Source organism: Eupeodes corollae, chromosome 2, assembly GCF_945859685.1.
Source record: "Eupeodes corollae chromosome 2, idEupCoro1.1, whole genome shotgun sequence".
Lineage (NCBI taxonomy): Eukaryota > Metazoa > Arthropoda > Insecta > Diptera > Syrphidae > Eupeodes > Eupeodes corollae.
In genome coordinates, this window is record NC_079148.1 from 105459476 (window position 1) to 105474435 (window position 14960).

At 34.6% G+C, this 14960-nt stretch overlaps 1 protein-coding gene across 1 annotated transcript in view; it reads right to left on the minus strand.

Moving 5' to 3' along the window:
- The window catches only part of LOC129944096 (ribosomal protein S6 kinase beta-1), a 100681-nt gene that overhangs the window by 84147 nt on the left and 1574 nt on the right, over positions 1–14960 (minus strand). The window lies entirely within an intron of this gene.

Consider the following 14960-nt stretch of genomic DNA (forward strand, 5'->3'; position numbering starts at 1 on the left):
AATGTTGACAAAACAATTAAATAGCTTTGTCATTAGCAACAGGTCAATCGATGTTAATACAAAATTAGCAATTTTAACAACATTTAAAGTGAACTTGAGCAATTTTGTATTGCCCTCTTAAAGCTTATTAGGCAAAAACTATTACCTTGTTCCCGTATATTTTCTACCTAAATCTATAGTTTTTTTTAAATGACCAAATTGGTACAGTGTATCAATTTCATATTCGTACCCCTTCAATAAAAATTTTGAATGTTTTCCTCATCCAAAATGACTGCAGATATAAAAGTAATAACAAGTGCAATTTAAGTTAGTTCATGGTTGATATGTTTTATAGAATTTTTATAGTTGGTACAATTAATTTTTCTTGAAAAATTTAAAGAAAAAACTGCAATGATACCGGATCGATGTCGTATTCGTACCCTGTTTTAATCAGTTAAACAATGAGGCTGTAATATTTTGTGGCATAACCTTTGGAAGCAATTACAGCTTTCAATCGTCTTGGCATTGACCTTGTCGATTTTTCAGTTGTTTCCAATGTAATTGTGTCCACACAATTTTCTCTTTAAGGTTGTTTTGTTCTTAATGTTGTATTTGCGGATTTTGCGGTCCAGTTCGTCCCATAAATACTCTATCGGATAAATGTCTGGTGATTGTCGGGTGCTTCCAAAACTTTTTTGCAAGTAAAGAGAACCACATTTGATAAAAAGTAAATTTGTTTTCTAGACCCATTTGTTTAGCACTATCATTTAAATTGGTCTTTAGGATATCGATGTAGATCTTGTGATCCATAACTCCTGCAATTATGTGCCGTTTCTCAACTCCAGCTGCTGAAAAACAACCTCAACCCATCACCGAACCACCACTATGTTTAACGGTTCATCTATTTTTTTTGCGGAAGGCATTCAGTATTCGGCTTACGCCAAACCATTTGTCTGCCATACTTTGACTCATCTGTGAAAATTTCCGTTCTCCAGAAGTCAAAGTCTTTTATATTGAACTTTGACTCATCTGTGAAAATGTCCGTTATTTGGCGAATTCAAGCCATTTAAGTCTGTTGGCATGACTAATAAATGTTCTTTTGAGCGATACTCTTCTGTTAAAACTAGGTTCCCGAACACAATCCGGCAAAGTTTCAGTACAAAATTGTTCTTCCCGGGATTGGCCAAATTTGGTGCACTTATCTTTCGATTTTTATTTATTTCACACACAATTATCCTCTTGTCTTGCAAGCTGAAAATACGCCTTGTCGAGGCAGGTTAGGTTGGAGTGGCTGTCCAGATGTCATTGACGCACGTAGACCTCAAGGGTCCATTGTGAGGTTACTCATGGGAAAGTAATGAACTTAAACAAACTATTTCGTACTTTTAATAAAGTTAGAGAGACGTTTTGTGTTATCGAAGAAGGGATTACCGAGAAAGTTATTTCTTCTAATGGAGAGTGCTGGACATGTATAGTATATAGAAGGTGTTGGACTGTTTCCTCTTCCTCCTCGTCCATGCAGCTTCTACAGAAGTCATTTGTGTAGACCCCTAGCCTCAGAGCATGTCTTACTATGAGGCAGTGTCCCGTTATTACTCCAATTGTAGAGCTTATACTTTGTCTGCTCAGTGACATCAAGTCTTTTGACCGTTTTAAGCCAATACTTGGCCATATTTGCTTGGTTGCTAGGGAGGTGGTACTCTGTGACCATCTAGCATTTGTTGTTTCATATTGCTTGAGAAGATATTTGCATGTAGCAAGTGGTGTTCCTATGTTATGGTTTTGTCTAACATGAGGCAGAAGTGTTCCGTTTTTGGCGAGCTCATCGGCCTTGCAATTTCCCGGAATGTCTCTGTGGCCCGGCACCCAAATGAGGTAAATGTTAAACTGTTCCGTCATCTCATTCAGAGATGATCGACAATCGTGGACTGTTTGAGAGTTTGTGGAGACAGAGGCGAGAGATTTAAGAGCGGCTTGGCTGTCTGAGAAGATTCGTATATCCTTACAAGATATAACGTTTTCTTTGAGCCAGGATAGTGCTTCTTTAATCGCCATTACTTCGGCCTGGAATACACTTCATTGATTGGGAAGTTTATAGGATAGACTGAGATTCAGTTGTTCTGAATAGATACCACTTCCAACTCCGTGATCGGTCTTTGAACCGTCAGTATAGAAGTGTACCGCATCGTCTTCCAGGGGTCTCTCTTCTTCCCAGGAGGATCTTGAAGGGATGGACACATGGAAGCTTTTACCGAATACCATTTTTGGGGTGGTATAGTCTAAGCGATCTGGGATAGTGCTGAAACTGTCTAGAATAGTAGTATGTCCAGTATTGTTACTGGTCCATTGAGAGGTGGCTCTAAGCCTTACACACTTTTTTGAGAAGATGTCAAGTGGTGTTAGGTTTAAAAGCACTTCCAGTGCTGCGGTTGGTGTTGAGCGAAGTGCTCCTGTGATGCACATACTTGCTGACCGCTGGACTTTGATGAGCTTGTTTAGATTTACCATCTTGTCCAGTGCGGTCCACCATACGACTGCTCCATAAATGAGTATCGGTCTAATTACCGAAGTGTATAGCCAGTGGGTAATTTTTGGGGAGAAGCCCCATTTTGATCCTATGGCCCTTTTACAAGTAAAGTGCGCTACAGTAGCCTATTTTACTCTTTCACCAATATTTGCCTTCCAATTTAGTTTTTTGTCTGAAATGAGGCCCAAATATGTAGCTTGATCGGAAAAGCTTAATGGTATTCCTCTAATGTTGGGTGGGCTAATCTGAGGAATTTTATATCTTCTTGAAAAGAGTATTAATTCTGTTTTGTGTGGGTTGACGTCCAATCCACATTGCTTAGCCCATTTAGTTATGTTTAGGGCATTTTGTAGGAGTTCCGAGAGAACTTGGGGGTGCTTCCCAGATACGAATATCGCAACTTCGTCAGCATAGGCAATCACCTTGAAACCCTCTGCTTCCAATGCTGTAAGTAGGTCGTTTACTACCATGTTCCATTAAAGAGGTGAAAGGACGATTCACCGATCTGGTGGTAGTAAAACTTCTCATCTTAGAAATTATTGTCCTGCTTTTGAGCATGAGACTTATAAGATCTATGAGTGATTTCTCTAATTTTAGCTTATCCATTGCTGTTGTGATCGCCTGGTAACTGACGTTGTTGAAAGCTCCTTCAATATCTAGGAACGCTACTAAGTTATATTCTTTGTATTCGAGGGAATGTTCAATAGTACCAGCGAGTGAAGTGCTGATTCTACTGATTTTCCCTTAGAGTAAGTTTTCAATCCTTTACAAACCGGTTAACATTACTTTGAACTGTTGATTTAGCTCGATTAATTAAAGATGAAATCTGCTTATAAGATTTACCTTCTTGGTGGTATTTTACGATGAGTTCTCGAAGGTTTCACTTGCTTTTCCCCATTGTTGTTAGATTCTGAGACAAATTTTCCAAAACGCTTTTACAAATGGTAAATAACTTCAGAATACTTTAAATAAATCGTAGGAATACGAAGTTGATCTAGTTTTACCGTAGTTTTTATCATTTTAACAAATTTTAGTAAATGATTTTTAACATATAAGAAAATTTGATAAAATAAATCAACCATGAATACACACTTAACCTGCATGTGGTATTAATGTCATACATCAATCCATTTAGGATGTGGAGAACATATAAAGTTTTAAAGAAGGAGTACGAATATGAAATTGATACACTGTATTTCAAAATGCTACCTAAATATATAATTAAGTTATTTGCAATTCATGTCAAATTGTTTTTTGAGATAATCAAAAAAAAAAATTAAAACTCTGTATACCACCTACCTATAGTTAGAAGATCAATTAAATTCATTCATATTATCGTAGGTGTAGGTAGATGTACCTTTAAATAATAAAATGTTTCTTTTCATAGCTGAATTCTATTTTATTTAAACATGTATTTAATACAAAAATTGTTTATTGGTTCGTCAGAATAATATTTCACAAAAATAATCTATTAAAATAGACACAATTGTGTGTGAAACAGTAATTATTAAAAGAGAGATCACAAAAAGCTATTTTTTTTTAAGTACAGTAGAATCTCGAAAACATGAACGGTTCTATAACATGAACAGTTCGGAAAGATGAACGCTTTTTTCCTCACCATTGCAGTGTTCCAAAAGATGAACGGGTTGAAATCTGGGTACTCGAAAAGATGACCGCTTTATTTTTTATACGATTTTTTTCTACTTCTCACCCTTTATTTCGTCGTCACATTGTTTAGTAACTGTATAAAATTTTGGTAACGGTTCTTTTGGGCGTGGTTTGCTCACAGTTTGTGTAAATTCTTCAGTTAAAAGTGAATTTTGAAGAGGAAAGATGCATCCCGTGAAAGGTAGAGTTAAGTTTTTAAACCTTAAACAAAAGTGTGCTGTGTTAGATGACATAAAAAATGGAATATCTTATCGAAGCATTGCAACAAAATATGGAATCGCTATATCCACGATTGTTGGAATAAAAAAAAGGTAAGGCAATCACTTCGAGAGTGTGTAAAACATCAATTTCTGGAGCGGAAAAACGCAAAACATTGCATAAATCAGAAATGCCGAAAATGGAAGCGGCTTTATATAGATGGTTCCTGAAGCTACGAGACCGACATGTTCCTGTGTCAGGGATAATGATGAAAACCAAGGCCAGAAAATTGCACGCTATTTTCAAGGAGACAAATTCATTTAACGCGAGTGATGGATGGATTAATAATTTCAAAGCTAGATTTGGAGTTCGGCTTCTAGCAATCGGTGGAGAAAAACTGAGCTCTAATAAAGACGCTGTCCTGCCCTTTAAACAGAAATTAAAGAAGACTATGGCCGACTTCGGTATCAGCCGACAACAATTGTATAATGCCGATGAAAGTGGCCTATTTTGGAGAATGAACCCAAGCAAAACAGTTTCCACTCTGGTGAAAGATCAGCTCCCGGACGAAAAATTGCAAAAGATCGCTTTACATTTTTGGTATGCACGAACAGCACTGGTGAGCACAAGTTAAAACTTCTGACCATTGGAAAGGCAAAAAATCCCAGGTGCTTCAAGAATTTTAGGCCTCCAATGACATACACCAACTCAAAGACTGCATGGATGACAAAAGAAATTTTTAAAAACTGGTTTCATTCAGAATTTGTTCCACAGGTACTAGTTATGAATTAAAAACTAAGTTTGCGATCTTAGATTTCTTTTAAAGGTACGGCAGTTTATGAAGAATAATAACCTTTCAGAAAAGGGATTGCTTATTCTTGATAATGCCCCAAGTCATCCACCTGAAAATGAACTTCAAAGCGATGATGGCTGCATTCGGACAATGTTCATGCCTCCAAATGCAACACCACTTATTCAACCAATGGATCAAAATGTAATAAGGCTCACAAAGTTGCACTACCGAACAAGCCTTTTGTCAGATGTTATCTCTAAAGGGCGAGATGTTGAAAGATGTTGAAAAAATTTAATTTACGTGACGCTCTGACATGCCTTCAAGGAGCTTGGGACAAACTTACACCAGAAGTTATTGAAAAGTGTTGGCATGAACTGTTTGCATATGAAGCTGTTTCTAGTGACGAGGACGAAGATGTCCCTCTTGCTGTACTACAACAAAGAATGCAACTGGAGGAAATAAACCAGGTTTCAACCACAGCACTGAGTATGCTACAAGAAGTTTTTCCTGACGTAAGTCAATAATTTTTTATTTATTGAAACAACTGTCAACATTTAAATTTATTTAAAAGTTCCATGTTCCTCTAACGATATAAGAGAATGGAATGAAGATGTACTTCAGCTGCCTTCTGATGAAGAAGAACTTTCCTCAGACGATAGTGTAGTCGAGGTTATAGAAGCAATTAAACCAGCAGAGGCCAGAGCAATGTGAGGCCGATGTATCGACACTTTTAAGCTTAAGAAATTTACGAGAGAAAGCAATAAAGAGACTTCTTTCTTCCGGGCGACAGTCTACTATAGAGCAGTTTTTTAAGAAAAAGGTCTAAATAAGTCCGTTTTGTTTAACTCCTATGAACAACTTTTTTATTTTAGTTATGCTTTTATGTTTTTTAAAGATAAAATGAATTGTTATTTTGTTCAATGTTTTTATGTAAAGCTATATATTTTTTTTTTTCATATCTGTTCATCTTTTCGAGATTCTACTGTATTTGGTTCCTATGACGTTGATATCAAAAATAAAATTTCGATTATCACTAAATAACAAATTCGACTTTGAGAAGATTAGAGTTACCTACCATAATTTATTTTTTTCTTCATCAACTTTTGTTATCAAACAAGGAAACATAAAAAATCCTTGTAATTGGAATCGTTAACAAAAAAAAGCAAAGATAATGAAAACTTATGTTTGTATTGTCTATTGGCAAAAAATGTTTGGTTTTGAACTTAATTTTCTACAATTTCCCGTCTCCATTGATGAAAGTAAAAACTAGGAACGAAGCAGACTGACAGCTTAATACTTTTTCACCTCAGCTGTGGAGGAATTATATGTTCGAAGTAGTTGAATTTACAAGTTCAGACATAAGAATATATACTGTAAACAGTCAACGTGTCTGTTGTGTTAATCAATCAGATTCCAACTTTAAACAACTAAATATTGTGCGTGCCCACTTATGGTTCCCACTGTGTTCTCAACAAACGATACAACAAAAAAAAATAAACAAAAACACATTTTTATTAAAGGTGTTCCTATTCAAATTGACCTTGATTGTTCCAAAGTCTGTTTATTGACCTCATCTTTTCAATCAAATACCTAATACCTATTTCTCTACTCTGTGTCTTTGCTCACAGTTCACATTTTGTTTTCTTATTTTACATGAGACCCATACATTTGAAGGTAAAACAAAATTGATATTTTTTATCACCAGCAAATTATACACCCATACAAACATATGTACATATAATTCTAAGAAAGATTGAACGAAAAACATCCAAACTGTTAAAAGTTAAACAACAAAACACAACCGTCTTCTATTGCTTTTGTGCTTCATTGTTCGTCGCTGGTTCTTTTTTGTCTGTGTAGAAAAATTAAACACAAAAAATAAGCTTCCACCATACAACTCAATCCCAGACCAGATACAGGGTTCTGAATTTTTATGCTCTTAGCCTTGAAGTTTTTTTTTTTTGTTATCGAATTTTAATGGGTGTTCCGTTAAGAAATACAAATTTCAAAAAGAACAGAAACAGAACACAGACAGAACGAGAATAGTTTTGTCTTCTGCGAAACGTTCTTGCAGGGGGGGGGGGAAGCATTTGATACATTCATACACGAAATACATCTAGAGCTTTTCGGAATCAACATTCCTAAAGCCCAATTTTGTTTTATTCGTAGCATTTCCTTTACCAAAAATAGATTCTCACATCAGAATTTTTATATTTCTCCAAGAGTGTAGATTTTCGTTCTAAGAAGAAAGAAAGAAGATGTCCTTCACATTGTATGTGGATATTTATTTTATATACAAGAGAAGAGTTATAGGAATGTTCATGTTTCCAGAAAAAAAGACATTGACTTCCGATGAGTCCTTTAATTAAAAAGAGTTTTTGTATAGATCATAAGAAGAACAAGAATATTCTAAGGCCACAACAACTTTTTTTCTCTAATAAAGACTTTCATATGCCCGTACCTACATCTTTTGTATGACTGTTTTGTGCAAACAAATATGTGATTAAATGCGGTTCAGTGACAGACATTTGACCATGCGACAGACTCGTTAGCGACGATGACTGTAATGATTGCAATTTAGAACAAGGTTATCTACCTGACGACCTTGGGTGGGAGAATTATTTACACACAAATTGATACACTTAAGTTTGGTTGAATGTATATGAAAGTAACATTCAAGTTGCTAAATAGGAATAAAATTTGATTAAATAACTTCAAACACATGGGTTTTTTTTTGTTCGATAAAAGAGCAAATGGAGGATTTACTCCTAACTTTGATTAAATATGCCGGGTCCTTGTAGTTAATTTTTGAGTGTGTAGGAATATTTTTTATGAAATCCTTCTTTGAAATGGATATTTAGATTTTAAATAGTATCTTTAATCTATTAAACGTAAGCATTAGCGACTGTTGCGCCACCTAATTTATTTTTTGTAATAGCAACTTTAGGTTCACTTTTACAACTGATAAATCCAAACAATGGCTTCACATGTTTTAATTGTTGATAAAATGAAACTACATACAGTGTCGAGCATAAGTCATGGTACTCAAAGTGCCATGTCATTAAAAGCTTTGAAAGAAAAGAAAACTTAAGGACTTAATTTTTATGCATCAAGTTTTTATTATGATAAAACCTTATTCTTTGTTTTACCAATAGAAAAAATTCAAAAACAAATTCTATTTTCTAGCAAAAAATAATAAAACCTTGAAATCTATGAAAAAAGTAGTGCAAAAGTCTAGGTACTTCTGCACTTTACTAGTTTTAAATGTTTAAATTTGTAACGGTCCTGTTGGCTTTGTTTTTTTTTTACATGAAGCTCGTAATATGACATGTGTGTGTCAATCAGTACAAAGCGATCGGTCGTGCAGGTTAAGGTTAAAGAAATTTTGTTGTTTAAAACCAAAAAAGCGATGGTTAGAAAAGAATTAACGGTAAATGAGCGTCAAATTATTATTTATTGTCATGAGCAAGGTAAAAGTTATGCGGAAATTAATAAAATAGTTGGACGACCCAAAACTACCATACAAAATGTGATTAACCGTTACAATAGAGAAAACCGAATCGAAAATAAAGTCAGGTCTGGTCGTCCGCGCAAGCTTACAGAAAGAGATGAACGAAAAATCGCGAGTATAATAAAAAAAGATCCATTCAAAAGTACTCCAAAGATTGCTACCGATATACAGATAAGTTTAAATAAAACAGTTCCTCCGTGGACAGTTGCAAGATCGCTCCAGAGATCTGGGTTTAAGTCGTGCACACCTCGTAAAAAGCCGTTCTTAAGTGAAAAAAATAAAAAGAAAAGACTGGACTTTGCAAAGGATTATAAAAATAAATGAAATTAATTTTGGGACAACGTAATATTCTCCGATGGGTCGAAATTTTACATTTTTGGCTCAGATGGGAGGATTAGAGTGTGGAGAAAACAAGGCGAAGCCTTGAATCCTAAAAACATAATTAAAAATGTGAAACAGGGTGACGGTGGTGTAATGGTATAGGGGTGTATGTCATCCAGTGGTGTCGGGAATTTGACAATAATTGATGGAATTATGAATAAGGAAGTTAATTTGAACATTTAAAAACAAAACTTACAACAAAGTGCAGAGAAACTTCGGATCGTAGACACATATTGCTTCCAACAGGATAACGATCCCAAGCATACGGCTACAAATGTAAAGTTGTGGTTCTCCTACAACACGCCCCACATGCTAGTTACACCTCCCCCCCCCCCCAAATCTTAACCCAATCGAACATTTATGGGATGTCTTAGAGAAACGACTCCGAAAACACAATATAACGAGCAAAACCCACCTTAAAGAGCTCCCGGTATCAGAATGGCAATTAATAGGGTCAGATGTCACGCGAAAACTTGTGAACTCTATGCCAAATCGTTTAAAAGAGGTTATTAGGCCCAAAGGTTTTCCCACAAAATATTAGGTAATTATATTCTTAACATAAAACATTCGAAACCGAATTAAATTCTTTTGTCCTTCTAGGGTACCAAAACTTTTGCACTATTGTTAGGGACTAATACTTTTATTTTAACTTTTTTGAGATCCCTGAAGGATATTTTTCTGTTTTTCTTGTGTTTATTTGTTAAATAAACTTAAACTTGAATAAATCAAAACATAAATTGAAAATTGTGTCTTAATATCATTTACACAACTCATTTTTCAAGAATACCCACACGGGTACCAAGACTTTTGCTCGACACTGTATATGCAACTTCTAGTTTAAATACATTCTTAAATCTGGCAACATTGAAGCAGAAAGGATATACATAGGTACAGAACAGATCTAATATTTTTGGACTCAACTCTGTATGTATTTTCTCAATATAGAGAAATAAGAACAAACAATAAAAAAAAACACATGACAAGAGCTTGTGGTAGGTTTCAGATGGTCCCCACTTTCTACGAACTGTCGATGTACCGATGCTTTATGAGTGACTAATCTTTGTCTCATATAGGTACAATACTTAAAGAGGTCTTGACATCTCAAAGATGACCAATGTTTTTATACCAAATCAATAGCCGTGTTTTTTTGGCATTCCATATATAGTACAGTGAGAACTTTCCAAAAAACGATCCTCAGTAGTCCGGATTCTATATTTGAAAGTTGATACAACTGAATATTTGCCAGGATAATTGATCAAAAAATTCAACAAAAAAAATAGCGAAATTAAGACCAGGGGTTAAATCGTGTAAGCTATTTCATGAATGGGGTTTGTTCGTAGCCTACTACATCAACAGGTGGTGTAGAAGCGAGCTTGAAGCTCGTCTAAATCCTTAATATGCCTGAATCGAGTTGAAATGAGCTTGATTAGCCTCGATTCCGGGGATCGGAGTCGAGTCAAAATTTGTGAAGTAGGTAGCATATTCTTATATGGTGTTGAACTATTCAGTTCTTCATTGTTTAACACGAATCAAACTATCTCACTTCATAAGTAACACCAAAACATCATTTGCATTTTAGAAATTGCTTTCAAATTTTATCATTTTTAAATATTTTTGTGCGGTGCAAAACTTAATTATCTTGTTTCCATTGCAAAAAAAGCCCAGCTAGTCCATTGTCATTAACAAAACTAAATAATATCAACAGTAACAAATTGATTTTTGTCCTGAATGGAAAACACATGATTTCAAATGCACAACTACTCAACGAACACAGCTATCGAGACACATATCAATCGTAACAATATTTGAGAACGAAATCTCATAAGATAGATTCGAGACTTGTATAAATGTCAAAAACCCATCCAAAGTAAGATTCAACTTTAATATTTATCGGTAGTATTCATACTGCGGATATTGTTTTTGTTATTCGTATAAAATCCAACTGTACTATAAATAGATTTTCCAACAAAACACGGGTAATAATTTAATTCGCAGCACTCCGTACTAATAATATTTTGCAATGCCCCCAATAGATCAATTGACCAGCAAATTTTAATGATAAGGTCTCTTAATACACTTTTGATTGCACGAGGATGTAAGAAAATTCGTCCCATAAAATGTCAGCTTCGAATTGACGGCAATCTGTGTTGCAAGTAAATTGGTTTTATCAATCAAGCTTAAAAAAGGAGTGCTATTGAAAACGAGCGTAGAAACCGACGAAGACGTGGTTTTACGAAGACGGTTTGGGACAACTTGTTTCAATAATTTGAGGTCATGCAAACATTTAATTCGTCGAGCATGCTCGATACAGGTATTTTTAGCTTGTTGTGGGTTTCCTCAGTGGCGATGACTTTTCAACAACGGAGACTACATCTCAGATCTTAATAATTTATTTACAACCGAAATTAAATAATGAGTTTTCTTTGGGTTTGGTAGATTCTTCCACATTTAGGACAAAATCTCTTATTCAACAAAATACTTAGTTTGTTACCATATCCGCACTGGAGCCACGCCACTATTGAGGAAGCATAGTGACCAGTTAAATTTCTAGGAGAAGTCGTTCAGAAAATCTCAGTTGGTTTTTTCACATTACCAAACGGTTTTTGTATATTTTTTTTAACTAGTTATTTTCTTATATTCTGGTTTTTCGTTGGACAGACCAAAACTGAAGTTAAGAGGCACGAAACCATTATTTTGACTGTTTACTGGTTTGTTTCGGGACATTGTGGTATTGGATGACACATTCTTGAGGCATACATAAATGCTAACTCGAAACATATTCGCAATACAACTAAAGCAGACATTAACGATCAACGATAGTAGTCCAGGAGATTTAACATTATTTATTATTATTAAAAAAAAAGCCTTTGATAAATAGACGTTTATCAATTTCGATAGATTAAAATTATTTTTTTTTTTTTAAGTTTAAAACAAAACCATCATTTTTGTCTTAATCATTAATAAAATATTACCTACTCGTACCTGTGTTCCTTACTTACTTTTTGGTCATCAAATCCGAGTGGTTTTTCACTCGTTTATGAATGAGTTAATAATTTAGTTTCTAGGCATTTCTTTTCAATTTTTGCAACCGATATTTTTGAATCTATGTAAATTAAACAAGCTCAATGGGTATCATTTAATTTTACGGTTTAATCTGTTTTTTTTTTCGAAATTTTCAAAATAAACATTCTAATACCAAATATTTATAGAACACTGCTATTTTAATGATCAAGTAATATAAAATTAATATATAAATGTATGTGGAACAAGAAATCATTTTCTTTCTATTGGTTGCCACATCAAATTTCGAATATTTTCATAAAATTCCAACAGCTCGAAAACAACCAAGGCCTAGCAGCTTACAGCTCTCACCCATTTCTGAGTGAGAAATTCCAATGAAAAGGGGACCTTCAGTTACACTATTGCTTAATTGAGAAGCACTTGATGAAAGTTACACCAGGATTTTTCAATTCCTTACCAAAAGCAGGGAATGACTCTAGGCCTATGGTATGACCGATCACGCCATGGATTGTGGCCCTTTTTTATAATATCGCAAATAAATTTCAAATTTTTAAATACCTACAACAATTAAATTACATGTAACATTCTCTATTTTTTTTTATATATTGTGCGCGCACTAAAGGGGTTATGAATACCCTTATAATGATTAGACATAGTGTGAGAAATTAGGAAAGGAGCATAGGATTAGAAAGGAGAAACCGATGCACATTGGTTTTAAATGTCTACACATTGTGATAAGTGGGAAATATTTAGCCTGGTAAGCCACGTTCGAGAAGTGCGGCCAGAGAAGGAATCCTTGTACTTAACAGTGCGTCCGAAATTGGCCTCAAGGGTAAACTGATGGACATTCTTAGCAAAACGGGTATTACCGTTGAATTGTTTAAGGGGAGGAATGCAACTGGCTATTTCATTAGAGCATTGTTTATAAAAATAACTATAAAACAATAAAAGGCGTGAGGCCTTGCTGCGGTGTTCAAGAGAAACAATTTCCTATACTTTCAATTTTCTCAAGAACTAGAAGACATAAAATCAACTAGTTTTCAGTTTTTTATCAAAATTAAATAAGAGCAATGAATTCTTAAAAAAAACAATAGTAGATAGTCTGAAAGTTTTGAAAAATTACACTTTAAACCTTTTTTTGCACAAATTTTGAGTTTAAAACAATTTTTTAGTTTTTTAGTTTTTACTTGATTGAAAAACAAGATAATAGACAAAAGTGTTGGTTTTAAAAAATATTTATTACCAATATTTTGTAATTTTTTTTTCCATTTAACGTACCTACATATTTTTTAAACTGCCCCTACCGCCTAAACGGGGGAAGATAAACCACCCATAGTAAAAATGAATGTTTTCAACTATTCTATACAAGTTTTTCATTAAACGTTGTCGTCTAAGTTATCGTACTCTCGCCAGAAAATTCAAGTGCGTTATTGGGACACCAGCCCAAATATGAGAATTAGACTCGAGTTTTTTGGCGAATAAAAGCTTTGTAAATTATAGTCGGATCAGAAGGGGTTCAAAACTTCTTGCATCGTCTGAGAAAACCTAAACACTTAGCTGCATTTTTAGCGATGTGAAATATGTGATCACTCCACAACAAGTGGTTTGTGACGCACATACCAAGAATTGAAAGTTGTTAAGTCTCTTCGATGTAAGTACCACCCATAGATAGTGGCATTTGGGGATGGTAACGCTTTTAAGAAAGTAAACAGCATTGAGTTTAAATTCTACATGATTTTTTATTCTCCATTGGACAATGCTGTCAATATACCTAAGAATTTAACGAGCTTATCATACCTTGCCGTTAAAGTTCCACATCCGAAGAACAAGAATGAGAATCTAAAAACGAATATAAGAAGCTGAGGGTACCATCAATTTAGTGGTTTACAAGTTTCCGACAAAAGATCATTTATAAAAACCGTTGAACCCGTCCAATACTACTTGAATTGAACGGTCCGAAAGGTAGTTTCTACCCCAACGAAGAAGGGATTCGTCTATACCAACTGCACGCATTTTCGATAAAGAGAGCTTGTTGCCAAACTCTATCAAATGCCTTTGAAATATCAAGTGCAACAATCTCACTTTCTCCAAAACAATGTAAAAATTTGTTCTACTGTTCCGCAAGATAAACCATGAGATCACCAGTGAATCTATTGTTACAGTCAAACTCCCGGTCATTAAGAAGTTTTCGTTCTTCAAGATATTTCTTAAGTTGAAAATTAATCAGTTCTTTTTTCGAAGTTAAGAGGGCAAAACATTTTCGCTGAGATGTTTGCACCTATGTATAAAAAAAAGCATAGCTATCATAGCATCGGATTCAGTCATATTTCCTTAGAAATAGCTCAACTAGTTGGGAATCCTCCAAAATCAAATCACAAAACAGGTTTAAACTTTAAAGCAGAGGCAGGTATTCAACACAACACAATGCAAATGTGGCAGGTGAAACTTCAAAAGAACATACATAGGTAGTTATTCAAAAAACATAAGCAGGTAGGTACCTACCTACCTACTTTACCTATCAACAGACCACAAAAATTGCTGATCAGAATTTAATTATCCAAAACCTTCAAAAATTAATTATTGCAGGAAAGTAGCAGGAAGGTAGGTACATTCCTTTAATTCTTGTGCAAGAAATCCAAATTACATTAACAAAATAAAACCCATAAAGAAGGAAAGAAGAAGAAAAAAAAACATTTCTGGACAATTTGTCTAGACAAAACAATAAATCTGGTCATGCTCCGTCTCTCTCGTACTCATTCGACCCACACGCATATCGAAACAACCATACATAAATCGCTACCCAATAAAAGTGCTGCATGATAGTACCTACTCGTACTCGTTCTTGTTCTCGTAGTCGTAGTTATTTCGCAGAGCAAATAAAT